The sequence below is a fragment of the Oryctolagus cuniculus genome, chromosome 7 (genome assembly GCF_964237555.1).
Source record: "Oryctolagus cuniculus chromosome 7, mOryCun1.1, whole genome shotgun sequence".
NCBI lineage: Eukaryota > Metazoa > Chordata > Mammalia > Lagomorpha > Leporidae > Oryctolagus > Oryctolagus cuniculus.
The window spans coordinates 37,219,334-37,243,546 of record NC_091438.1 but is presented as its reverse complement, the minus strand read 5'-3'; the positions used below and the strand labels follow the sequence as shown (position 1 = coordinate 37,243,546).

General features: G+C 70.8%; 19 non-coding genes across 19 annotated transcripts; 9 read left to right on the top strand and 10 right to left on the bottom strand.

The window, feature by feature from the left end:
* Positions 1-1,411: 1,411 nt before the first annotated feature.
* On the bottom strand, positions 1,412-1,482 carry TRNAG-GCC (transfer RNA glycine (anticodon GCC)). The gene has a single exon. It is a non-coding gene; the product is annotated as a tRNA-Gly (tRNA).
* A 1,365-nt stretch (positions 1,483-2,847) lies between these two features.
* Positions 2,848-2,930, bottom strand: TRNAL-CAG (transfer RNA leucine (anticodon CAG)). Its single transcript has one exon. It is a non-coding gene; the product is annotated as a tRNA-Leu (tRNA).
* A 721-nt stretch (positions 2,931-3,651) lies between these two features.
* Positions 3,652-3,723, top strand: TRNAD-GUC (transfer RNA aspartic acid (anticodon GUC)). Its single transcript has one exon. It is a non-coding gene; the product is annotated as a tRNA-Asp (tRNA).
* Positions 3,724-4,365: 642 nt separating this feature from the next.
* On the top strand, positions 4,366-4,437 carry TRNAG-UCC (transfer RNA glycine (anticodon UCC)). The gene has a single exon. It is a non-coding gene; the product is annotated as a tRNA-Gly (tRNA).
* A 321-nt stretch (positions 4,438-4,758) lies between these two features.
* Positions 4,759-4,830, top strand: TRNAE-CUC (transfer RNA glutamic acid (anticodon CUC)). The gene has a single exon. It is a non-coding gene; the product is annotated as a tRNA-Glu (tRNA).
* A 1,861-nt stretch (positions 4,831-6,691) lies between these two features.
* On the bottom strand, positions 6,692-6,762 carry TRNAG-GCC (transfer RNA glycine (anticodon GCC)). The gene has a single exon. It is a non-coding gene; the product is annotated as a tRNA-Gly (tRNA).
* Positions 6,763-8,137: 1,375 nt separating this feature from the next.
* Positions 8,138-8,220, bottom strand: TRNAL-CAG (transfer RNA leucine (anticodon CAG)). The gene has a single exon. It is a non-coding gene; the product is annotated as a tRNA-Leu (tRNA).
* A 721-nt stretch (positions 8,221-8,941) lies between these two features.
* On the top strand, positions 8,942-9,013 carry TRNAD-GUC (transfer RNA aspartic acid (anticodon GUC)). Its single transcript has one exon. It is a non-coding gene; the product is annotated as a tRNA-Asp (tRNA).
* A 642-nt stretch (positions 9,014-9,655) lies between these two features.
* On the top strand, positions 9,656-9,727 carry TRNAG-UCC (transfer RNA glycine (anticodon UCC)). Its single transcript has one exon. It is a non-coding gene; the product is annotated as a tRNA-Gly (tRNA).
* A 2,237-nt stretch (positions 9,728-11,964) lies between these two features.
* Positions 11,965-12,035, bottom strand: TRNAG-GCC (transfer RNA glycine (anticodon GCC)). Its single transcript has one exon. It is a non-coding gene; the product is annotated as a tRNA-Gly (tRNA).
* Positions 12,036-13,412: 1,377 nt separating this feature from the next.
* Positions 13,413-13,495, bottom strand: TRNAL-CAG (transfer RNA leucine (anticodon CAG)). The gene has a single exon. It is a non-coding gene; the product is annotated as a tRNA-Leu (tRNA).
* Positions 13,496-14,216: 721 nt separating this feature from the next.
* TRNAD-GUC (transfer RNA aspartic acid (anticodon GUC)) lies at positions 14,217-14,288 on the top strand. Its single transcript has one exon. It is a non-coding gene; the product is annotated as a tRNA-Asp (tRNA).
* A 642-nt stretch (positions 14,289-14,930) lies between these two features.
* On the top strand, positions 14,931-15,002 carry TRNAG-UCC (transfer RNA glycine (anticodon UCC)). The gene has a single exon. It is a non-coding gene; the product is annotated as a tRNA-Gly (tRNA).
* Positions 15,003-17,256: 2,254 nt separating this feature from the next.
* On the bottom strand, positions 17,257-17,327 carry TRNAG-GCC (transfer RNA glycine (anticodon GCC)). Its single transcript has one exon. It is a non-coding gene; the product is annotated as a tRNA-Gly (tRNA).
* A 1,363-nt stretch (positions 17,328-18,690) lies between these two features.
* Positions 18,691-18,773, bottom strand: TRNAL-CAG (transfer RNA leucine (anticodon CAG)). The gene has a single exon. It is a non-coding gene; the product is annotated as a tRNA-Leu (tRNA).
* Positions 18,774-19,515: 742 nt separating this feature from the next.
* On the top strand, positions 19,516-19,587 carry TRNAD-GUC (transfer RNA aspartic acid (anticodon GUC)). The gene has a single exon. It is a non-coding gene; the product is annotated as a tRNA-Asp (tRNA).
* A 1,068-nt stretch (positions 19,588-20,655) lies between these two features.
* Positions 20,656-20,727, top strand: TRNAE-CUC (transfer RNA glutamic acid (anticodon CUC)). Its single transcript has one exon. It is a non-coding gene; the product is annotated as a tRNA-Glu (tRNA).
* A 1,841-nt stretch (positions 20,728-22,568) lies between these two features.
* Positions 22,569-22,639, bottom strand: TRNAG-GCC (transfer RNA glycine (anticodon GCC)). The gene has a single exon. It is a non-coding gene; the product is annotated as a tRNA-Gly (tRNA).
* A 1,360-nt stretch (positions 22,640-23,999) lies between these two features.
* TRNAL-CAG (transfer RNA leucine (anticodon CAG)) lies at positions 24,000-24,082 on the bottom strand. The gene has a single exon. It is a non-coding gene; the product is annotated as a tRNA-Leu (tRNA).
* Between the last annotated feature and the right edge of the window lie 131 nt (positions 24,083-24,213).

Below are 24,213 nucleotides of genomic sequence, written 5' to 3'. Positions count from 1 at the left end.
ACGTCCTCACTCACGACATCACCGCCGCCGGCACCACGCACAGGAACGCGTGTGCTTCTGCGTGCGCGCGCACACACACACTCACACACACACAGACACACACACAGAGAGACACAGAGGGCACGCCTTCTCTCCCTGCCCGTTGGGCCAGGTGCCAGGTGCCGCGTGCCATGGCCTCCGTGGGTCTGAGAGTCACCAAGCAGCCCAGGGTGCAGTTGCTTTGGTTTTCCCACCGTGAGCCGATCCAGGCTCCCAGGTGGGCTCGGGGCTTGAACACGTGGGAGCTGTCCCAGAGGGGCCCTGCACTTGGCACCCCTCCCCGCCTCCACCCCCCAGGATGCAGGATGCAGGATGCAGGATGCAGGATGCAGATGCGAGACCAGCAGGCTGGAGAGGGCCGGCAAGCTGGAGCCCTGGGCAATGCCGGCGGCTGGCCATAGGTGAGGGAGCCTCCTCCTCCGGGAGGAGGTGGGAGAGGGCTTGCGGACAGCCCGAGAGCCGAGATGACAGCCAGCCAGTGTGTGGGGACAAGGTGGAGGAGAGGGGAGCGGCATACGCTGGTGTTTCACCGTGGGCTCTCTCCGCACGGGAGGGAACCGACCCTCCCGGTCCCCGTCGCGGGCCACGCCACCACGGATTTGGTAGCACGTTCCAATCCCCGCCTCATCTCTGAGCTCTGCGTCCCGATTGACGCCTCGATCCCTGCATGCGGTTCTCCGCCCTACTCTGTGCCGGCTCGGCCCTCGTCAAGTAGCGGCTCCGGCTCCTTGTGCCCACACAGGACCTCCAGGGCAAGGGCGGAGCTGCCCAGCCGCTTAGGGCAGGTCTCGGGGGCGACAGGTCGACGGGACTCAGAGGGCAGAGTCTCAGGCGTGGAGCCTCCCGTGCAGTGGGTTGGGAGGGGCCCGGCCCTGGGCACTGGGGGCGGTGTGTGGGGCGCGTGGCAGGGCTGGAGTCGGGTGTCTGTTCTGGAGGCTGGCATCCCAAGCAGCCTAGGGCCAGGGCGTGAGCCCCCAACGGGGGCCGGCATCTGTCCAGCAGCCGGAAGGCGGGAGGAGTCGTGGAAGGGTGCTAGGGCCAGCCGCGCGTTGGCGATGGTTGGTTGTGAGAGCAGGGTGTGGGGAGGCGAAGCGGCGGGGCTTGGCGGCTCAGTGGCCGGCCGGCAGAGCGGCGAGGTCGGAAGTGCAGCGCGTGGGCCCGAAGTGGGTATCAGGAGAGGCAGAGGCTAGGAAGGAGGCAGGGGTGCGAGAGCTGAGGCACTGGCGCTGGGCTAGGCGGGGTTCGGCGGCCAGGGGGGCTGGGGAGCGCGTGTGCCAAGAGTGCTGGTGCAAGGCTGGCCAGAGAGGAGCCCGAGGGAGCGGCTTGCGCAGAGGCACTGCTGGGGCTGCCCAAGCAAAAGGGGAGCAGGAGCTGCATGGGCCGGGAATCGAACCCGGGCCTCCCGCGTGGCAGGCGAGAATTCTACCACTGAACCACCCATGCACCGTCGGCGGGCGCCGCCAGGAGCCGCCACAGGCCCACAGGCTGATCACCACGAGCTGCTCCGTTGCAGCCGCTTTCCGTGGAGCAGGGCGACCACGCGCAAGCAGAAGGAGCTGCTCCACGCGCCTCTAGGGCCCAGGCTGCTTGGCAAGCTGCCTAGAGTTGAGGATGGGCGGAATGGTTGGCTGGGGTGGGGTTGGAGGGGGTGTGGTGTGGTGTGGTGTGGTGGTGGTTGGCCTTGGATGGGTGGGTGGGGTTTGGGAGGGAGACACACACACACACACACACACACACACGAGAGAGAGAGAGAGAGAGAGAGCGAGCTAGAGAGCAAGAGGCAGGCAGACAGAGAAAGAGAGAGAAGCACAGAGCTTCAGCTCCTGCTGGGTTGTTGTCTGCATCCCAGGGCACGGGGAAGGAGGGGCGCTGGAGCCCAGAGAGAGCCAGGATGCAGCCGGCCAGACCCGGCCCTCTGCCCAGGTCCCCGTCAGAGCAGGTGACTCGGGGCGGTCCCCGTGGTGGTGGGCTCGGGTGTGAGCCACGGCTGCAACAGGAGCACCGGCTGAAGGCGGGTGTGTGGCCGGCCGCCACGCTGGGTGGGGCGCGCCTGCCCATGGAGCCCCCCGCCCCGCCCCTGGGGAGGCGGTGGGTCGTGGAGGAGAGCCAACGTGTGCAGCTGGGTGACCGCAGGGCGCCTGGGCCTTCGGCCGGCCACCAACCACTGCCCCGGGTGGTTTTCCCGACTCGTGGCCTCTGTGCCTCCTGAGGCAGCTGTGCTGAGGCCGAGAGAGGCGGGAGCACGGGGTCAGCCAAGGGCTCCGAGGAGCAGGATCCCGGGCAGCGCGCTGTCCCGAGCAGGCAGACAGGCTGGCAGGCGGGAGGCGGGAGGCGGGAGTGCGCGGCGAGGGCGAGGAGGTGGGACGCGGCCGAAGTGCGCTGCTCTCGGTGGGCTGGCTGCAGACAGGTGTTTAGGGGACGCTCGGGAGGACTCTGGGCGGGCCGCCCGTCGGTTCAGCGCTCTGGGGCTGGCAGGTGGCGGGGAGAGGTGGAGGAGATCTGGGGACTGGGGCTGGGAGGCGGAGGGCCGTGAATGTGCGGAAGGTAGCGGCAGAGGGTGGCGGCAGAGGAGCGGAGGAGCCAGGAAGACTCGGAGGCAGGTGGGTCCCGAGAAGCGGTGTGGTGGGGAGAGGTGGGCGGGAGTGCCTGCGCGCTGGCCAGTTGGAGCGGGGTCCCTGTGGCGAGTCCCACGTGTGGGCCGGGCCGGCAAGGCGGGGTCTCGCTCGCGACGGCTGGAAAGCCGGAGCGGCGAGCGGCGTGTTGCACGACGGGCGCGAGGCTGGCCCGGGCGTGCCAAAAAGGCGTGCTTGTCAGGAGTGGGATTCGAACCCACGCCTCCAGGGGAGACTGCGACCTGAACGCAGCGCCTTAGACCGCTCGGCCATCCTGACGGCGGGCCGGGTGGCGCGGCCGTTCCCTTGGCTGGGGGAGCGCGCCAGGGACTGCGGCCTTGGTCCGTCGCGCCGCCTGGGCCCTGGGCTGCGGGGCCAGGGCGCAGGCCGCGGGGCGCGCGGGTTGCGCGGTTCCCGGGGCAGCTCCGCGCGGTTCCCGGGGCTTGCAGGGCGCCGCTGCCCGGTTCTGGAGGCCGCACGGGGCACCCGGCAGCACCCCCCGGGACGCATCCCAGACGGGCCGCCCGCTCCTTCCAGTTCGCAGCGCTGCCCCCGCCCTCGTTGTGCCCCGCCCACCGGGTCGTCGTGGTCTTCCTCCTCCTCCTCCTCTCCCTCTGGGTTTTCCTGGGGGTGCTCTTCCTCCTCTTCCTCGCTGTGCCCCTCCGCTGGCTCTTCTCCCCTCTCCTCTTGCTGCTGCTGCTGCTGCTGCTGCTGCTGCTGCTGCTCTTCCTCATCTTCATCCTCCTCCCTGGCTTCCCCTGGGTCCTCCGGTTGGTTGGCTCTATGCTCCTGGAAGCTAGCATGTTGTGGTCCCGGGCCGGGGAGTCCACGTGGGGCTGAAGGCACTAGGTTGCGGGGACCGGGGCCTGGGCACTGGGGACGGGTGGCGGTTGGCCCTGGAGCCGGTGTGTGGGCGGTGGAGGGCAGGGGTCGGGTGCGGGCGGGCGGGCGGGCGGGCGGACGCAGAGGGGTCGAGGGGACCCGAGGGTGGCCGCCGCCGTCCTCGTTAGTATAGTGGTGAGTATCCCCGCCTGTCACGCGGGAGACCGGGGTTCGATTCCCCGACGGGGAGGCAAGCCGCCCTTTTTGGCCAGGCCCCGCACGCCGGCCCCCGCACGCGGAGCACCAGGGACCGTGTGGCCTGCGGGCCCCGGACACGCACCCGTGTTGGGCGCACAGGGCGCGGCGCGCGCGAGGAGTTTTCGCTCGCCCACGGTCGGTCGCCACCGACCGACAGGGCTTGGTGCGCTTGGTGCGCTTGGTGCGCTAGGTGCGCTAGGTGCGCTGGGTGAGGGGGCGCGGACGAGCCGGGGAGCGAGCCTGCGGGTGCGGTCGGTCGCCTGGCCGTCGGACCTCTGGTGCACGAGGGCTTGGACGAGCCAGCTGAGGGCGGACGCGGAGACGGATACGGATACGGACGCGCGCGCCGCCGGGGCTCCGCTGGATCCGGAGGCCGGTTCCCAGGAGTAAGGAGACCGGGAGGCGCTGGGCGGAGGCGGGCGCGTGCGCAGACGGAGAAGCGGCTGGCGTGCGTGTGGATGCGCGAGGGCGCGCGCGTGGATCGGGCAGGCGTGCTGGGCTTGGCCGGCGGGGCGCCGGGCGGCCTTGGGGTGGCAGCGGGGAAGTGCGGGCGAGGCGCGCCGTCGGGGCACGGGGGCGGCGGGGCGCTCCGGGCAAGCCGGGCGGCGCGTGGCCAGGCCGGCCTCGGCGGGAGGCGTTGGTGGTATAGTGGTGAGCATAGCTGCCTTCCAAGCAGTTGACCCGGGTTCGATTCCCGGCCAACGCAGCGCGCCCACCTTTTGGCAGAGGCGGTGGTCGTGGCGCGCGCCCGGCCGCCCAGGTGGGGCGGACTCGGCTGAGCGCGGCGGGGCAGGGCGTGCGCGGGGGCCAGGAGACGGAGGCGCGCCGTGTGTTTTTGAGGTCAGGGCGGATGGCGGGCGGGGGCCCGTCGGCCGGCCCGGGCAGGACAGCCGGGGGGTTGGCCGTGGAGGTAGCGCGACAGGCCAGGCGCTGCTGCTGCTGCTGCTGCTGCTGCTGCTGCTGCCCATTGGCACCCAGGCGCCGGCTGCAGCAGGCAGAGGCCCAGGCCAGACGCGCAGCCCGACGCTCCCTGGTGGTCTAGTGGTTAGGATTCGGCGCTCTCACCGCCGCGGCCCGGGTTCGATTCCCGGTCAGGGAAGCCTTTCTTCTTCCTCGGAGGGCCGGCGTGTGTGCTCTGCCTCCCGCAGTACAGCCCGCCCACTTTTGCACAACCACGCAGCCAACTGCTTGTGCAATGGGGCAACGCACACTGCGCCCCAGCCCCAGCCCCGGCCCCGGCCCAAGCTCTGTGCCTCTGCCTCCGCGGCCGCCCTCAGCTGCTGTCCTTTTCGCCAGCTGCGCCACCTCAGGACCTTCGGCCGCTCCCCACCTCCAGGCTGCTCGCTGTCCCCCTGCTCCCGCGCCTCCCCTGCCAGCCTTTCTGCGACACTCCTGGGCAGCCGGAACACCCCCAACCCAGACGTGGGCACGCGCGCACCAACACACATCCACCCGCACACCCAGGATGCCACAATTCCGGAACAGCCGCACCCCACTCCACACACAGGGACCGGTGCCTGCACGCACTCGGCCTCACGTCCTCACTCACGACATCACCGCCGCCGGCACCACGCACAGGAACGCGTGTGCTTCTGCGTGCGCGCGCACACACACACTCACACACACACAGACACACACACAGAGAGACACAGAGGGCACGCCTTCTCTCCCTGCCCGTTGGGCCAGGTGCCAGGTGCCGCGTGCCATGGCCTCCGTGGGTCTGAGAGTCACCAAGCAGCCCAGGGTGCAGTTGCTTTGGTTTTCCCACCGTGAGCCGATCCAGGCTCCCAGGTGGGCTCGGGGCTTGAACACGTGGGAGCTGTCCCAGAGGGGCCCTGCACTTGGCACCCCTCCCCGCCTCCACCCCCCAGGATGCAGGATGCAGGATGCAGGATGCAGGATGCAGGATGCAGGATGCAGATGCGAGACCAGCAGGCTGGAGAGGGCCGGCAAGCTGGAGCCCTGGGCAATGCCGGCGGCTGGCCATAGGTGAGGGAGCCTCCTCCTCCGGGAGGAGGTGGGAGAGGGCTTGCGGACAGCCCGAGAGCCGAGATGACAGCCAGCCAGTGTGTGGGGACAAGGTGGAGGAGAGGGGAGCGGCATACGCTGGCGTTTCACCGTGGGCTCTCTCCGCACGGGAGGGAACCGACCCTCCCGGTCCCCGTCGCGGGCCACGCCACCACGGATTTGGTAGCACGTTCCAATCCCCGCCTCATCTCTGAGCTCTGCGTCCCGATTGACGCCTCGATCCCTGCATGCGGTTCTCCGCCCTACTCTGTGCCGGCTCGGCCCTCGTCAAGTAGCGGCTCCGGCTCCTTGTGCCCACACAGGACCTCCAGGGCAAGGGCGGAGCTGCCCAGCCGCTTAGGGCAGGTCTCGGGGGCGACAGGTCGACGGGACTCAGAGGGCAGAGTCTCAGGCGTGGAGCCTCCCGTGCAGTGGGTTGGGAGGGGCCCGGCCCTGGGCACTGGGGGCGGTGTGTGGGGCGCGTGGCAGGGCTGGAGTCGGGTGTCTGTTCTGGAGGCTGGCATCCCAAGCAGCCTAGGGCCAGGGCGTGAGCCCCCAACGGGGGCCGGCATCTGTCCAGCAGCCGGAAGGCGGGAGGAGTCGTGGAAGGGTGCTAGGGCCAGCCGCGCGTTGGCGATGGTTGGTTGTGAGAGCAGGGTGTGGGGAGGCGAAGCGGCGGGGCTTGGCGGCTCAGTGGCCGGCCGGCAGAGCGGCGAGGTCGGAAGTGCAGCGCGTGGGCCCGAAGTGGGTATCAGGAGAGGCAGAGGCTAGGAAGGAGGCAGGGGTGCGAGAGCTGAGGCACTGGCGCTGGGCTAGGCGGGGTTCGGCGGCCAGGGGGGCTGGGGAGCGCGTGTGCCAAGAGTGCTGGTGCAAGGCTGGCCAGAGAGGAGCCCGAGGGAGCGGCTTGCGCAGAGGCACTGCTGGGGCTGCCCAAGCAAAAGGGGAGCAGGAGCTGCATGGGCCGGGAATCGAACCCGGGCCTCCCGCGTGGCAGGCGAGAATTCTACCACTGAACCACCCATGCACCGTCGGCGGGCGCCGCCAGGAGCCGCCACAGGCCCACAGGCTGATCACCACGAGCTGCTCCGTTGCAGCCGCTTTCCGTGGAGCAGGGCGACCACGCGCAAGCAGAAGGAGCTGCTCCACGCGCCTCTAGGGCCCAGGCTGCTTGGCAAGCTGCCTAGAGTTGAGGATGGGCGGAATGGTTGGCTGGGGTGGGGTTGGAGGGGGTGTGGTGTGGTGTGGTGTGGTGGTGGTTGGCCTTGGATGGGTGGGTGGGGTTTGGGAGGGAGACACACACACACACACACACACACACACACACACACACGAGAGAGAGAGAGAGAGAGAGCGAGCTAGAGAGCAAGAGGCAGGCAGACAGAGAAAGAGAGAGAAGCACAGAGCTTCAGCTCCTGCTGGGTTGTTGTCTGCATCCCAGGGCACGGGGAAGGAGGGGCGCTGGAGCCCAGAGAGAGCCAGGATGCAGCCGGCCAGACCCGGCCCTCTGCCCAGGTCCCCGTCAGAGCAGGTGACTCGGGGCGGTCCCCGTGGTGGTGGGCTCGGGTGTGAGCCACGGCTGCAACAGGAGCACCGGCTGAAGGCGGGTGTGTGGCCGGCCGCCACGCTGGGTGGGGCGCGCCTGCCCATGGAGCCCCCCGCCCCGCCCCTGGGGAGGCGGTGGGTCGTGGAGGAGAGCCAACGTGTGCAGCTGGGTGACCGCAGGGCGCCTGGGCCTTCGGCCGGCCACCAACCACTGCCCCGGGTGGTTTTCCCGACTCGTGGCCTCTGTGCCTCCTGAGGCAGCTGTGCTGAGGCCGAGAGAGGCGGGAGCACGGGGTCAGCCAAGGGCTCCGAGGAGCAGGATCCCGGGCAGCGCGCTGTCCCGAGCAGGCAGACAGGCTGGCAGGCGGGAGGCGGGAGGCGGGAGTGCGCGGCGAGGGCGAGGAGGTGGGACGCGGCCGAAGTGCGCTGCTCTCGGTGGGCTGGCTGCAGACAGGTGTTTAGGGGACGCTCGGGAGGACTCTGGGCGGGCCGCCCGTCGGTTCAGCGCTCTGGGGCTGGCAGGTGGCGGGGAGAGGTGGAGGAGATCTGGGGACTGGGGCTGGGAGGCGGAGGGCCGTGAATGTGCGGAAGGTAGCGGCAGAGGGTGGCGGCAGAGGAGCGGAGGAGCCAGGAAGACTCGGAGGCAGGTGGGTCCCGAGAAGCGGTGTGGTGGGGAGAGGTGGGCGGGAGTGCCTGCGCGCTGGCCAGTTGGAGCGGGGTCCCTGTGGCGAGTCCCACGTGTGGGCCGGGCCGGGGCAAGGCGGGGTCTCGCTCGCGACGGCTGGAAAGCCGGAGCGGCGAGCGGCGTGTTGCACGACGGGCGCGAGGCTGGCCCGGGCGTGCCAAAAAGGCGTGCTTGTCAGGAGTGGGATTCGAACCCACGCCTCCAGGGGAGACTGCGACCTGAACGCAGCGCCTTAGACCGCTCGGCCATCCTGACGGCGGGCCGGGTGGCGCGGCCGTTCCCTTGGCTGGGGGAGCGCGCCAGGGACTGCGGCCTTGGTCCGTCGCGCCGCCTGGGCCCTGGGCTGCGGGGCCAGGGCGCAGGCCGCGGGGCGCGCGGGTTGCGCGGTTCCCGGGGCAGCTCCGCGCGGTTCCCGGGGCTTGCAGGGCGCCGCTGCCCGGTTCTGGAGGCCGCACGGGGCACCCGGCAGCACCCCCCGGGACGCATCCCAGACGGGCCGCCCGCTCCTTCCAGTTCGCAGCGCTGCCCCCGCCCTCGTTGTGCCCCGCCCACCGGGTCGTCGTGGTCTTCCTCCTCCTCCTCCTCTCCCTCTGGGTTTTCCTGGGGGTGCTCTTCCTCCTCTTCCTCGCTGTGCCCCTCCGCTGGCTCTTCTCCCCTCTCCTCTTGCTGCTGCTGCTGCTGCTGCTGCTGCTGCTGCTGCTCTTCCTCATCTTCATCCTCCTCCCTGGCTTCCCCTGGGTCCTCCGGTTGGTTGGCTCTATGCTCCTGGAAGCTAGCATGTTGTGGTCCCGGGCCGGGGAGTCCACGTGGGGCTGAAGGCACTAGGTTGCGGGGACCGGGGCCTGGGCACTGGGGACGGGTGGCGGTTGGCCCTGGAGCCGGTGTGTGGGCGGTGGAGGGCAGGGGTCGGGTGCGGGCGGGCGGGCGGGCGGGCGGACGCAGAGGGGTCGAGGGGACCCGAGGGTGGCCGCCGCCGTCCTCGTTAGTATAGTGGTGAGTATCCCCGCCTGTCACGCGGGAGACCGGGGTTCGATTCCCCGACGGGGAGGCAAGCCGCCCTTTTTGGCCAGGCCCCGCACGCCGGCCCCCGCACGCGGAGCACCAGGGACCGTGTGGCCTGCGGGCCCCGGACACGCACCCGTGTTGGGCGCACAGGGCGCGGCGCGCGCGAGGAGTTTTCGCTCGCCCACGGTCGGTCGCCACCGACCGACAGGGCTTGGTGCGCTTGGTGCGCTTGGTGCGCTAGGTGCGCTAGGTGCGCTGGGTGAGGGGGCGCGGACGAGCCGGGGAGCGAGCCTGCGGGTGCGGTCGGTCGCCTGGCCGTCGGACCTCTGGTGCACGAGGGCTTGGACGAGCCAGCTGAGGGCGGACGCGGAGACGGATACGGATACGGACGCGCGCGCCGCCGGGGCTCCGCTGGATCCGGAGGCCGGTTCCCAGGAGTAAGGAGACCGGGAGGCGCTGGGCGGAGGCGGGCGCGTGCGCAGACGGAGAAGCGGCTGGCGTGCGTGTGGATGCGCGAGGGCGCGCGCGTGGATCGGGCAGGCGTGCTGGGCTTGGCCGGCGGGGCGCCGGGCGGCCTTGGGGTGGCAGCGGGGAAGTGCGGGCGAGGCGCGCCGTCGGGGCACGGGGGCGGCGGGGCGCTCCGGGCAAGCCGGGCGGCGCGTGGCCAGGCCGGCCTCGGCGGGAGGCGTTGGTGGTATAGTGGTGAGCATAGCTGCCTTCCAAGCAGTTGACCCGGGTTCGATTCCCGGCCAACGCAGCGCGCCCACCTTTTGGCAGAGGCGGTGGTCGTGGCGCGCGCCCGGCCGCCCAGGTGGGGCGGACTCGGCTGAGCGCGGCGGGGCAGGGCGTGCGCGGGGGCCAGGAGACGGAGGCGCGCCGTGTGTTTTTGAGGTCAGGGCGGATGGCGGGCGGGGGCCCGTCGGCCGGCCCGGGCAGGACAGCCGGGGGGTTGGCCGTGGAGGTAGCGCGACAGGCCAGGCGCTGCTGCTGCTGCTGCTGCTGCTGCTGCTGCCCATTGGCACCCAGGCGCCGGCTGCAGCAGGCAGAGGCCCAGGCCAGACGCGCAGCCCGACGCTCCCTGGTGGTCTAGTGGTTAGGATTCGGCGCTCTCACCGCCGCGGCCCTGGTTCGATTCCCGGTCAGGGAAGCCTTTCTTCTTCCTCGGAGGGCCGGCGTGTGTGCTCTGCCTCCCGCAGTACAGCCCGCCCACTTTTGCACAACCACGCAGCCAACTGCTTGTGCAATGGGGCAACGCACACTGCGCCCCAGCCCCAGCCCCGGCCCCGGCCCAAGCTCTGTGCCTCTGCCTCCGCGGCCGCCCTCAGCTGCTGTCCTTTTCGCCAGCTGCGCCACCTCAGGACCTTCGGCCGCTCCCCACCTCCAGGCTGCTCGCTGTCCCCCTGCTCCCGCGCCTCCCCTGCCAGCCTTTCTGCGACACTCCTGGGCAGCCGGAACACCCCCAACCCAGACGTGGGCACGCGCGCACCAACACACATCCACCCGCACACCCAGGATGCCACAATTCCGGAACAGCCGCACCCCACTCCACACACAGGGACCGGTGCCTGCACGCACTCGGCCTCACGTCCTCACTCACGACATCACCGCCGCCGGCACCACGCACAGGAACGCGTGTGCTTCTGCGTGCGCGCGCACACACACACTCACACACACACAGACACACACACAGAGAGACACAGAGGGCACGCCTTCTCTCCCTGCCCGTTGGGCCAGGTGCCAGGTGCCGCGTGCCATGGCCTCCGTGGGTCTGAGAGTCACCAAGCAGCCCAGGGTGCAGTTGCTTTGGTTTTCCCACCGTGAGCCGATCCAGGCTCCCAGGTGGGCTCGGGGCTTGAACACGTGGGAGCTGTCCCAGAGGGGCCCTGCACTTGGCACCCCTCCCCGCCTCCACCCCCCAGGATGCAGGATGCAGGATGCAGGATGCAGGATGCAGATGCGAGACCAGCAGGCTGGAGAGGGCCGGCAAGCTGGAGCCCTGGGCAATGCCGGCGGCTGGCCATAGGTGAGGGAGCCTCCTCCTCCGGGAGGAGGTGGGAGAGGGCTTGCGGACAGCCCGAGAGCCGAGATGACAGCCAGCCAGTGTGTGGGGACAAGGTGGAGGAGAGGGGAGCGGCATACGCTGGTGTTTCACCGTGGGCTCTCTCCGCACGGGAGGGAACCGACCCTCCCGGTCCCCGTCGCGGGCCACGCCACCACGGATTTGGTAGCACGTTCCAATCCCCGCCTCATCTCTGAGCTCTGCGTCCCGATTGACGCCTCGATCCCTGCATGCGGTTCTCCGCCCTACTCTGTGCCGGCTCGGCCCTCGTCAAGTAGCGGCTCCGGCTCCTTGTGCCCACACAGGACCTCCAGGGCAAGGGCGGAGCTGCCCAGCCGCTTAGGGCAGGTCTCGGGGGCGACAGGTCGACGGGACTCAGAGGGCAGAGTCTCAGGCGTGGAGCCTCCCGTGCAGTGGGTTGGGAGGGGCCCGGCCCTGGGCACTGGGGGCGGTGTGTGGGGCGCGTGGCAGGGCTGGAGTCGGGTGTCTGTTCTGGAGGCTGGCATCCCAAGCAGCCTAGGGCCAGGGCGTGAGCCCCCAACGGGGGCCGGCATCTGTCCAGCAGCCGGAAGGCGGGAGGAGTCGTGGAAGGGTGCTAGGGCCAGCCGCGCGTTGGCGATGGTTGGTTGTGAGAGCAGGGTGTGGGGAGGCGAAGCGGCGGGGCTTGGCGGCTCAGTGGCCGGCCGGCAGAGCGGCGAGGTCGGAAGTGCAGCGCGTGGGCCCGAAGTGGGTATCAGGAGAGGCAGAGGCTAGGAAGGAGGCAGGGGTGCGAGAGCTGAGGCACTGGCGCTGGGCTAGGCGGGGTTCGGCGGCCAGGGGGGCTGGGGAGCGCGTGTGCCAAGAGTGCTGGTGCAAGGCTGGCCAGAGAGGAGCCCGAGGGAGCGGCTTGCGCAGAGGCACTGCTGGGGCTGCCCAAGCAAAAGGGGAGCAGGAGCTGCATGGGCCGGGAATCGAACCCGGGCCTCCCGCGTGGCAGGCGAGAATTCTACCACTGAACCACCCATGCACCGTCGGCGGGCGCCGCCAGGAGCCGCCACAGGCCCACAGGCTGATCACCACGAGCTGCTCCGTTGCAGCCGCTTTCCGTGGAGCAGGGCGACCACGCGCAAGCAGAAGGAGCTGCTCCACGCGCCTCTAGGGCCCAGGCTGCTTGGCAAGCTGCCTAGAGTTGAGGATGGGCGGAATGGTTGGCTGGGGTGGGGTTGGAGGGGGTGTGGTGTGGTGTGGTGTGGTGGTGGTTGGCCTTGGATGGGTGGGTGGGGTTTGGGAGGGAGACACACACACACACACACACACACACACACACACACACACACGAGAGAGAGAGAGAGAGAGAGCGAGCTAGAGAGCAAGAGGCAGGCAGACAGAGAAAGAGAGAGAAGCACAGAGCTTCAGCTCCTGCTGGGTTGTTGTCTGCATCCCAGGGCACGGGGAAGGAGGGGCGCTGGAGCCCAGAGAGAGCCAGGATGCAGCCGGCCAGACCCGGCCCTCTGCCCAGGTCCCCGTCAGAGCAGGTGACTCGGGGCGGTCCCCGTGGTGGTGGGCTCGGGTGTGAGCCACGGCTGCAACAGGAGCACCGGCTGAAGGCGGGTGTGTGGCCGGCCGCCACGCTGGGTGGGGCGCGCCTGCCCATGGAGCCCCCCGCCCCGCCCCTGGGGAGGCGGTGGGTCGTGGAGGAGAGCCAACGTGTGCAGCTGGGTGACCGCAGGGCGCCTGGGCCTTCGGCCGGCCACCAACCACTGCCCCGGGTGGTTTTCCCGACTCGTGGCCTCTGTGCCTCCTGAGGCAGCTGTGCTGAGGCCGAGAGAGGCGGGAGCACGGGGTCAGCCAAGGGCTCCGAGGAGCAGGATCCCGGGCAGCGCGCTGTCCCGAGCAGGCAGACAGGCTGGCAGGCGGGAGGCGGGAGGCGGGAGTGCGCGGCGAGGGCGAGGAGGTGGGACGCGGCCGAAGTGCGCTGCTCTCGGTGGGCTGGCTGCAGACAGGTGTTTAGGGGACGCTCGGGAGGACTCTGGGCGGGCCGCCCGTCGGTTCAGCGCTCTGGGGCTGGCAGGTGGCGGGGAGAGGTGGAGGAGATCTGGGGACTGGGGCTGGGAGGCGGAGGGCCGTGAATGTGCGGAAGGTAGCGGCAGAGGGTGGCGGCAGAGGAGCGGAGGAGCCAGGAAGACTCGGAGGCAGGTGGGTCCCGAGAAGCGGTGTGGTGGGGAGAGGTGGGCGGGAGTGCCTGCGCGCTGGCCAGTTGGAGCGGGGTCCCTGTGGCGAGTCCCACGTGTGGGCCGGGCCGGCAAGGCGGGGTCTCGCTCGCGACGGCTGGAAAGCCGGAGCGGCGAGCGGCGTGTTGCACGACGGGCGCGAGGCTGGCCCGGGCGTGCCAAAAAGGCGTGCTTGTCAGGAGTGGGATTCGAACCCACGCCTCCAGGGGAGACTGCGACCTGAACGCAGCGCCTTAGACCGCTCGGCCATCCTGACGGCGGGCCGGGTGGCGCGGCCGTTCCCTTGGCTGGGGGAGCGCGCCAGGGACTGCGGCCTTGGTCCGTCGCGCCGCCTGGGCCCTGGGCTGCGGGGCCAGGGCGCAGGCCGCGGGGCGCGCGGGTTGCGCGGTTCCCGGGGCAGCTCCGCGCGGTTCCCGGGGCTTGCAGGGCGCCGCTGCCCGGTTCTGGAGGCCGCACGGGGCACCCGGCAGCACCCCCCGGGACGCATCCCAGACGGGCCGCCCGCTCCTTCCAGTTCGCAGCGCTGCCCCCGCCCTCGTTGTGCCCCGCCCACCGGGTCGTCGTGGTCTTCCTCCTCCTCCTCCTCTCCCTCTGGGTTTTCCTGGGGGTGCTCTTCCTCCTCTTCCTCGCTGTGCCCCTCCGCTGGCTCTTCTCCCCTCTCCTCTTGCTGCTGCTGCTGCTGCTGCTGCTGCTGCTGCTGCTCTTCCTCATCTTCATCCTCCTCCCTGGCTTCCCCTGGGTCCTCCGGTTGGTTGGCTCTATGCTCCTGGAAGCTAGCATGTTGTGGTCCCGGGCCGGGGAGTCCACGTGGGGCTGAAGGCACTAGGTTGCGGGGACCGGGGCCTGGGCACTGGGGACGGGTGGCGGTTGGCCCTGGAGCCGGTGTGTGGGCGGTGGAGGGCAGGGGTCGGGTGCGGGCGGGCGGGCGGGCGGGCGGACGCAGAGGGGTCGAGGGGACCCGAGGGTGGCCGCCGCCGTCCTCGTTAGTATAGTGGTGAGTATCCCCGCCTGTCACGCGGGAGACCGGGGTTCGATTCCCCGACGGGGAGGCAAGCCGCCCTTTTTGGCCAGGCCCCGCACGCCGGCCCCCGCACGCGGAGCACCAGGGACCGTGTGGCCTGCGGGCCCCGGACACGCACCCGTGTTGGGCGCACAGGGCGCGGCGCGCGCGAGGAGTTTTCGCTCGCCCACGGTCGGTCGCCACCGACCGACAGGGCTTGGTGCGCTTGGTGCGCTTGGTGCGCTAGGTGCGCTAGGTGCGCTGGGTGAGGGGGCGCGGACGAGCCGGGGAGCGAGCCTGCGGGTGCGGTCGGTCGCCTGGCCGTCGGACCTCTGGTGCACGAGGGCTTGGACGAGCCAGCTGAGGGCGGACGCGGAGACGGATACGGATACGGACGCGCGCGCCGCCGGGGCTCCGCTGGATCCGGAGGCCGGTTCCCAGGAGTAAGGAGACCGGGAGGCGCTGGGCGGAGGCGGGCGCGTGCGCAGACGGAGAAGCGGCTGGCGTGCGTGTGGATGCGCGAGGGCGCGCGCGTGGATCGGGCAGGCGTGCTGGGCTTGGCCGGCGGGGCGCCGGGCGGCCTTGGGGTGGCAGCGGGGAAGTGCGGGCGAGGCGCGCCGTCGGGGCACGGGGGCGGCGGGGCGCTCCGGGCAAGCCGGGCGGCGCGTGGCCAGGCCGGCCTCGGCGGGAGGCGTTGGTGGTATAGTGGTGAGCATAGCTGCCTTCCAAGCAGTTGACCCGGGTTCGATTCCCGGCCAACGCAGCGCGCCCACCTTTTGGCAGAGGCGGTGGTCGTGGCGCGCGCCCGGCCGCCCAGGTGGGGCGGACTCGGCTGAGCGCGGCGGGGCAGGGCGTGCGCGGGGGCCAGGAGACGGAGGCGCGCCGTGTGTTTTTGAGGTCAGGGCGGATGGCGGGCGGGGGCCCGTCGGCCGGCCCGGGCAGGACAGCCGGGGGGTTGGCCGTGGAGGTAGCGCGACAGGCCAGGCGCTGCTGCTGCTGCTGCTGCTGCTGCTGCTGCTGCCCATTGGCACCCAGGCGCCGGCTGCAGCAGGCAGAGGCCCAGGCCAGACGCGCAGCCCGACGCTCCCTGGTGGTCTAGTGGTTAGGATTCGGCGCTCTCACCGCCGCGGCCCTGGTTCGATTCCCGGTCAGGGAAGCCTTTCTTCTTCCTCGGAGGGCCGGCGTGTGTGCTCTGCCTCCCGCAGTACAGCCCGCCCACTTTTGCACAACCACGCAGCCAACTGCTTGTGCAATGGGGCAACGCACACTGCGCCCCAGCCCCAGCCCCGGCCCCGGCCCAAGCTCTGTGCCTCTGCCTCCGCGGCCGCCCTCAGCTGCTGTCCTTTTCGCCAGCTGCGCCACCTCAGGACCTTCGGCCGCTCCCCACCTCCAGGCTGCTCGCTGTCCCCCTGCTCCCGCGCCTCCCCTGCCAGCCTTTCTGCGACACTCCTGGGCAGCCGGAACACCCCCAACCCAGACGTGGGCACGCGCGCACCAACACACATCCACCCGCACACCCAGGATGCCACAATTCCGGAACAGCCGCACCCCACTCCACACACAGGGACCGGTGCCTGCACGCACTCGGCCTCACGTCCTCACTCACGACATCACCGCCGCCGGCACCACGCACAGGAACGCGTGTGCTTCTGCGTGCGCGCGCACACACACACTCACACACACACAGACACACACACAGAGAGACACAGAGGGCACGCCTTCTCTCCCTGCCCGTTGGGCCAGGTGCCAGGTGCCGCGTGCCATGGCCTCCGTGGGTCTGAGAGTCACCAAGCAGCCCAGGGTGCAGTTGCTTTGGTTTTCCCACCGTGAGCCGATCCAGGCTCCCAGGTGGGCTCGGGGCTTGAACACGTGGGAGCTGTCCCAGAGGGGCCCTGCACTTGGCACCCCTCCCCGCCTCCACCCCCCAGGATGCAGGATGCAGGATGCAGGATGCAGGATGCAGGATGCAGGATGCAGATGCGAGACCAGCAGGCTGGAGAGGGCCGGCAAGCTGGAGCCCTGGGCAATGCCGGCGGCTGGCCATAGGTGAGGGAGCCTCCTCCTCCGGGAGGAGGTGGGAGAGGGCTTGCGGACAGCCCGAGAGCCGAGATGACAGCCAGCCAGTGTGTGGGGACAAGGTGGAGGAGAGGGGAGCGGCATACGCTGGTGTTTCACCGTGGGCTCTCTCCGCACGGGAGGGAACCGACCCTCCCGGTCCCCGTCGCGGGCCACGCCACCACGGATTTGGTAGCACGTTCCAATCCCCGCCTCATCTCTGAGCTCTGCGTCCCGATTGACGCCTCGATCCCTGCATGCGGTTCTCCGCCCTACTCTGTGCCGGCTCGGCCCTCGTCAAGTAGCGGCTCCGGCTCCTTGTGCCCACACAGGACCTCCAGGGCAAGGGCGGAGCTGCCCAGCCGCTTAGGGCAGGTCTCGGGGGCGACAGGTCGACGGGACTCAGAGGGCAGAGTCTCAGGCGTGGAGCCTCCCGTGCAGTGGGTTGGGAGGGGCCCGGCCCTGGGCACTGGGGGCGGTGTGTGGGGCGCGTGGCAGGGCTGGAGTCGGGTGTCTGTTCTGGAGGCTGGCATCCCAAGCAGCCTAGGGCCAGGGCGTGAGCCCCCAACGGGGGCCGGCATCTGTCCAGCAGCCGGAAGGCGGGAGGAGTCGTGGAAGGGTGCTAGGGCCAGCCGCGCGTTGGCGATGGTTGGTTGTGAGAGCAGGGTGTGGGGAGGCGAAGCGGCGGGGCTTGGCGGCTCAGTGGCCGGCCGGCAGAGCGGCGAGGTCGGAAGTGCAGCGCGTGGGCCCGAAGTGGGTATCAGGAGAGGCAGAGGCTAGGAAGGAGGCAGGGGTGCGAGAGCTGAGGCACTGGCGCTGGGCTAGGCGGGGTTCGGCGGCCAGGGGGGCTGGGGAGCGCGTGTGCCAAGAGTGCTGGTGCAAGGCTGGCCAGAGAGGAGCCCGAGGGAGCGGCTTGCGCAGAGGCACTGCTGGGGCTGCCCAAGCAAAAGGGGAGCAGGAGCTGCATGGGCCGGGAATCGAACCCGGGCCTCCCGCGTGGCAGGCGAGAATTCTACCACTGAACCACCCATGCACCGTCGGCGGGCGCCGCCAGGAGCCGCCACAGGCCCGCAGGCTGATCACCACGAGCTGCTCCGTTGCAGCCGCTTTCCGTGGAGCAGGGCGACCACGCGCAAGCAGAAGGAGCTGCTCCACGCGCCTCTAGGGCCCAGGCTGCTTGGCAAGCTGCCTAGAGTTGAGGATGGGCGGAATGGTTGGCTGGGGTGGGGTTGGAGGGGGTGTGGTGTGGTGTGGTGTGGTGGTGGTTGGCCTTGGATGGATGGGTGGGTGGGGTTTGGGAGGGAGAGACACACACACACACACACACACACACGAGAGAGAGAGAGAGAGAGAGAGAGAGAGCGAGCTAGAGAGCAAGAGGCAGGCAGACAGAGAAAGAGAGAGAAGCACAGAGCTTCAGCTCCTGCTGGGTTGTTGTCTGCATCCCAGGGCACGGGGAAGGAGGGGCGCTGGAGCCCAGAGAGAGCCAGGATGCAGCCGGCCAGACCCGGCCCTCTGCCCAGGTCCCCGTCAGAGCAGGTGACTCGGGGCGGTCCCCGTGGTGGTGGGCTCGGGTGTGAGCCACGGCTGCAACAGGAGCACCGGCTGAAGGCGGGTGTGTGGCCGGCCGCCACGCTGGGTGGGGCGCGCCTGCCCATGGAGCCCCCCGCCCCGCCCCTGGGGAGGCGGTGGGTCGTGGAGGAGAGCCAACGTGTGCAGCTGGGTGACCGCAGGGCGCCTGGGCCTTCGGCCGGCCACCAACCACTGCCCCGGGTGGTTTTCCCGACTCGTGGCCTCTGTGCCTCCTGAGGCAGCTGTGCTGAGGCCGAGAGAGGCGGGAGCACGGGGTCAGCCAAGGGCTCCGAGGAGCAGGATCCCGGGCAGCGCGCTGTCCCGAGCAGGCAGACAGGCTGGCAGGCGGGAGGCGGGAGTGCGCGGCGAGGGCGAGGAGGTGGGACGCGGCCGAAGTGCGCTGCTCTCGGTGGGCTGGCTGCAGACAGGTGTTTAGGGGACGCTCGGGAGGACTCTGGGCGGGCCGCCCGTCGGTTCAGCGCTCTGGGGCTGGCAGGTGGCGGGGAGAGGTGGAGGAGATCTGGGGACTGGGGCTGGGAGGCGGAGGGCCGTGAATGTGCGGAAGGTAGCGGCAGAGGGTGGCGGCAGAGGAGCGGAGGAGCCAGGAAGACTCGGAGGCAGGTGGGTCCCGAGAAGCGGTGTGGTGGGGAGAGGTGGGCGGGAGTGCCTGCGCGCTGGCCAGTTGGAGCGGGGTCCCTGTGGCGAGTCCCACGTGTGGGCCGGCAAGGCGGGGTCTCGCTCGCGACGGCTGGAGAGCCGGAGCGGCGAGCGGCGTGTTGCACGACGGGCGCGAGGCTGGCCCGGGCGTGCCAAAAAGGCGTGCTTGTCAGGAGTGGGATTCGAACCCACGCCTCCAGGGGAGACTGCGACCTGAACGCAGCGCCTTAGACCGCTCGGCCATCCTGACGGCGGGCCGGGTGGCGCGGCCGTTCCCTTGGCTGGGGGAGCGCGCCAGGGACTGCGGCCTTGGTCCGTCGCGCCGCCTGGGCCCTGGGCTGCGGGGCCAGGGCGCAGGCCGCCGGGCGCGCGGGGCGCGCGGGGCGCGCGGGGCGCGCGGGTTGCGCGGTTCCCGGGGCAGCTCCGCGCGGTTCCCGGGGCTTGCAGGGCGCCGCTGCCCGGTTCTGGAGGCCGCACGGGGCACCCGGCAGCACCCCCCGGGACGCATCCCAGACGGGCCGCCCGCTCCTTCCAGTTCGCAGCGCTGCCCCCGCCCTCGTTGTGCCCCGCCCACCGGGTCGTCGTGGTCCTCCTCCTCCTCCTCCTCTCCCTCTGGGTTTTCCTGGTGGTGCTCTTCCTCCTCTTCCTCGCTGTGCCCCTCCGCTGGCTCTTCTCCCCTCTCCTCTTGCTGCTGCTGCTGCTGCTGCTGCTGCTGCTGCTGCTGCTGCTCTTCCTCATCTTCATCCTCCTCCCTGGCTTCCCCTGGGTCCTCCGGTTGGTTGGCTCTATGCTCCTGGAAGCTAGCATGTTGTGGTCCCGGGCCGGGGAGTCCACGTGGGGCTGAAGGCACTAGGTTGCGGGGACCGGGGCCTGGGCACTGGGGACGGGTGGCGGTTGGCCCTGGAGCCGGTGTGTGGGCGGTGGAGGGCAGGGGTCGGGTGCGGGCGGGCGGACGCAGAGGGGTCGAGGGGACCCGAGGGTGGCCGCCGCCGTCCTCGTTAGTATAGTGGTGAGTATCCCCGCCTGTCACGCGGGAGACCGGGGTTCGATTCCCCGACGGGGAGGCAAGCCGCCCTTTTTGGCCAGGCCCCGCACGCCGGCCCCCGCACGCGGAGCACCAGGGACCGTGTGGCCTGCGGGCCCCGGACACGCACCCGTGTTGGGCGCACAGGGCGCGGCGCGCGCGAGGAGTTTTCGCTCGCCCACGGTCGGTCGCCACCGACCGACAGGGCTTGGTGCGCTTGGTGCGCTTGGTGCGCTTGGTGCGCTAGGTGCGCTTGGTGCGCTAGGTGCGCTAGGTGCGCTGGGTGAGGGGGCGCGGACGAGCCGGGGAGCGAGCCTGCGGGTGCGGTCGGTCGCCTGGCCGTCGGACCTCTGGTGCACGAGGGCTTGGACGAGCCAGCTGAGGGCGGACGCGGAGACGGATACGGATACGGACGCGCGCGCCGCCGGGGCTCCGCTGGATCCGGAGGCCGGTTCCCAGGAGTAAGGAGACCGGGAGGCGCTGGGCGGAGGCGGGCGCGTGCGCAGACGGAGAAGCGGCTGGCGTGCGTGTGGATGCGCGAGGGCGCGCGCGTGGATCGGGCAGGCGTGCTGGGCTTGGCCGGCGGGGCGCCGGGCGGCCTTGGGGTGGCAGCGGGGAAGTGCGGGCGAGGCGCGCCGTCGGGGCACGGGGGCGGCGGGGCGCTCCGGGCAAGCCGGGCGGCGCGTGGCCAGGCCGGCCTCGGCGGGAGGCGTTGGTGGTATAGTGGTGAGCATAGCTGCTTTCCAAGCAGTTGACCCGGGTTCGATTCCCGGCCAACGCAGCGCGCCCACCTTTTGGCAGAGGCGGTGGTCGTGGCGCGCGCCCGGCCGCCCAGGTGGGGCGGACTCGGCTGAGCGCGGCGGGGCAGGGCGTGCGCGGGGGCCAGGAGACGGAGGCGCGCCGTGTGTTTTTGAGGTCAGGGCGGATGGCGGGCGGGGGCCCGTCGGCCGGCCCGGGCAGGACAGCCGGGGGGTTGGCCGTGGAAGTAGCGCGACAGGCCAGGCGCTGCTGCTGCTGCTGCTGCTGCTGCTGCTGCTGCTGCCGCCCATTGGCACCCAGGCGCCGGCTGCAGCAGGCAGAGGCCCAGGCCAGACGCGCAGCCCGACGCTCCCTGGTGGTCTAGTGGTTAGGATTCGGCGCTCTCACCGCCGCGGCCCGGGTTCGATTCCCGGTCAGGGAAGCCTTTCTTCTTCCTCGGAGGGCCGGCGTGTGTGCTCTGCCTCCCGCAGTACAGCCCGCCCACTTTTGCACAACCACGCAGCCAACTGCTTGTGCAATGGGGCAACGCACACTGCGCCCCAGCCCCGGCCCCGGCCCAAGCTCTGTGCCTCTGCCTCCGCGGCCGCCCTCAGCTGCTGTCCTTTTCGCCAGCTGCGCCACCTCAGGACCTTCGGCCGCTCCCCACCTCCAGGCTGCTCGCTGTCCCCCTGCTCCCGCGCCTCCCCTGCCAGCCTTTCTGCGACACTCCTGGGCAGCCGGAACACCCCCAACCCAGACGTGGGCACGCGCGCACCAACACACATCCACCCGCACACCCAGGATGCCACAATTCCGGAACAGCCGCACCCCACTCCACACACAGGGACCGGTGCCTGCACGCACTCGGCCTCACGTCCTCACTCACGACATCACCGCCGCCGGCACCACGCACAGGAACGCGTGTGCTTCTGCGTGCGCGCGCACACACACACTCACACACACACAGACACACACACACAGAGACACAGAGGGCACGCCTTCTCTCCCTGCCCGTTGGGCCAGGTGCCAGGTGCCGCGTGCCATGGCCTCCGTGGGTCTGAGAGTCACCAAGCAGCCCAGGGTGCAGTTGCTTTGGTTTTCCCACCGTGAGCCGATCCAGGCTCCCAGGTGGGCTCGGGGCTTGAACACGTGGGAGCTGTCCCAGAGGGGCCCTGCACTTGGCACCCCTCCCCGCCTCCACCCCCCAGGGTGCAGGATGCAGGATGCAGGATGCAGGATGCAGATGCGAGACCAGCAGGCTGGAGAGGGCCGGCAAGCTGGAGCCCTGGGCAATGCCGGCGGCTGGCCATAGGTGAGGGAGCCTCCTCCTCCGGGAGGAGGTGGGAGAGGGCTTGCGGACAGCCCGAGAGCCGAAATGACAGCCAGCCAGTGTGTGGGGACAAGGTGGAGGAGAGGGGAGCGGCATACGCTGGTGTTTCACCGTGGGCTCTCTCCACACGGGAGGGAACCGACCCTCCCGGTCCCCGTCGCGGGCCACGCCACCACGGATTTGGTAGCACGTTCCAATCCCCGCCTCATCTCTGAGCTCTGCGTCCCGATTGACGCCTCGATCCCTGCATGCGGTTCTCCGCCCTACTCTGTGCCGGCTCGGCCCTCGTCAAGTAGCGGCTCCGGCTCCTTGTGCCCACACAGGACCTCCAGGGCAAGGGCGGAGCTGCCCAGCCGCTTAGGGCAGGTCTCGGGGGCGACAGGTCGACGGGACTCAGAGGGCAGAGTCTCAGGCGTGGAGCCTCCCGTGCAGTGGGTTGGGAGGGGCCCGGCCCTGGGCACTGGGGGCGGTGTGTGGGGCGCGTGGCAGGGCTGGAGTCGGGTGTCCGTTCTGGAGGCTGGCATCCCAAGCAGCCTAGGGCCAGGGCGTGAGCCCCCAACGGGGGCCGGCATCTGTCCAGCAGCCGGAAGGCGGGAGGAGTCGTGGAAGGGTGCTAGGGCCAGCCGCGCGTTGGCGATGGTTGGTTGTGAGAGCAGGGTGTGGGGAGGCGAAGCGGCGGGGCTTGGCGGCTCAGTGGCCGGCCGGCAGAGCGGCGAGGTCGGAAGTGCAGCGCGTGGGCCCGAAGTGGGTATCAGGAGAGGCAGAGGCTAGGAAGGAGGCAGGGGTGCGAGAGCTGAGGCACTGGCGCTGGGCTAGGCGGGGTTCGGCGGCCAGGGGGGCTGGGGAGCGCGTGTGCCAAGAGTGCTGGTGCAAGGCTGGCCAGAGAGGAGCCCGAGGGAGCGGCTTGCGCAGAGGCACTGCTGGGGCTGCCCAAGCAAAAGGGGAGCAGGAGCTGCATGGGCCGGGAATCGAACCCGGGCCTCCCGCGTGGCAGGCGAGAATTCTACCACTGAACCACCCATGCACCGTCGGCGGGCGCCGCCAGGAGCCGCCACAGGCCCGCAGGCTGATCACCACGAGCTGCTCCGTTGCAGCCGCTTTCCGTGGAGCAGGGCGACCACGCGCAAGCAGAAGGAGCTGCTCCACGCGCCTCTAGGGCCCAGGCTGCTTGGCAAGCTGCCTAGAGTTGAGGATGGGCGGAATGGTTGGCTGGGGTGGGGTTGGAGGGGGTGTGGTGTGGTGTGGTGTGGTGGTGGTTGGCCTTGGATGGATGGGTGGGTGGGGTTTGGGAGGGAGGCACACACACACACACACACACACACGAGAGAGAGAGAGAGAGAGAGCGAGCTAGAGAGCAAGAGGCAGGCAGACAGAGAAAGAGAGAGAAGCACAGAGCTTCAGCTCCTGCTGGGTTGTTGTCTGCATCCCAGGGCACGGGGAAGGAGGGGCGCTGGAGCCCAGAGAGAGCCAGGATGCAGCCGGCCAGACCCGGCCCTCTGCCCAGGTCCCCGTCAGAGCAGGTGACTCGGGGCGGTCCCCGTGGTGGTGGGCTCGGGTGTGAGCCACGGCTGCAACAGGAGCACCGGCTGAAGGCGGGTGTGTGGCCGGCCGCCACGCTGGGTGGGGCGCGCCTGCCCATGGAGCCCCCCGCCCCGCCCCTGGGGAGGCGGTGGGTCGTGGAGGAGAGCCAACGTGTGCAGCTGGGTGACCGCAGGGCGCCTGGGCCTTCGGCCGGCCACCAACCACTGCCCCGGGTGGTTTTCCCGACTCGTGGCCTCTGTGCCTCCTGAGGCAGCTGTGCTGAGGCCGAGAGAGGCGGGAGCACGGGGTCAGCCAAGGGCTCCGAGGAGCAGGATCCCGGGCAGCGCGCTGTCCCGAGCAGGCAGACAGGCTGGCAGGCGGGAGGCGGGAGGCGGGAGTGCGCGGCGAGGGCGAGGAGGTGGGACGCGGCCGAAGTGCGCTGCTCTCGGTGGGCTGGCTGCAGACAGGTGTTTAGGGGACGCTCGGGAGGACTCTGGGCGGGCCGCCCGTCGGTTCAGCGCTCTGGGGCTGGCAGGTGGCGGGGAGAGGTGGAGGAGATCTGGGGACTGGGGCTGGGAGGCGGAGGGCCGTGAATGTGCGGAAGGTAGCGGCAGAGGGTGGCGGCAGAGGAGCGGAGGAGCCAGGAAGACTCGGAGGCAGGTGGGTCCCGAGAAGCGGTGTGGTGGGGAGAGGTGGGCGGGAGTGCCTGCGCGCTGGCCAGTTGGAGCGGGGTCCCTGTGGCGAGTCCCACGTGTGGGCCGGCAAGGCGGGGTCTCGCTCGCGACGGCTGGAGAGCCGGAGCGGCGAGCGGCGTGTTGCACGACGGGCGCGAGGCTGGCCCGGGCGTGCCAAAAAGGCGTGCTTGTCAGGAGTGGGATTCGAACCCACGCCTCCAGGGGAGACTGCGACCTGAACGCAGCGCCTTAGACCGCTCGGCCATCCTGACGGCGGGCCGGGTGGCGCGGCCGTTCCCTTGGCTGGGGGAGCGCGCCAGGGACTGCGGCCTTGGTCCGTCGCGCCGCCTGGGCCCTGGGCTGCGGGGCCAGGGCGCAGGCCGCCGGGCGCGCGGGGCGCGCG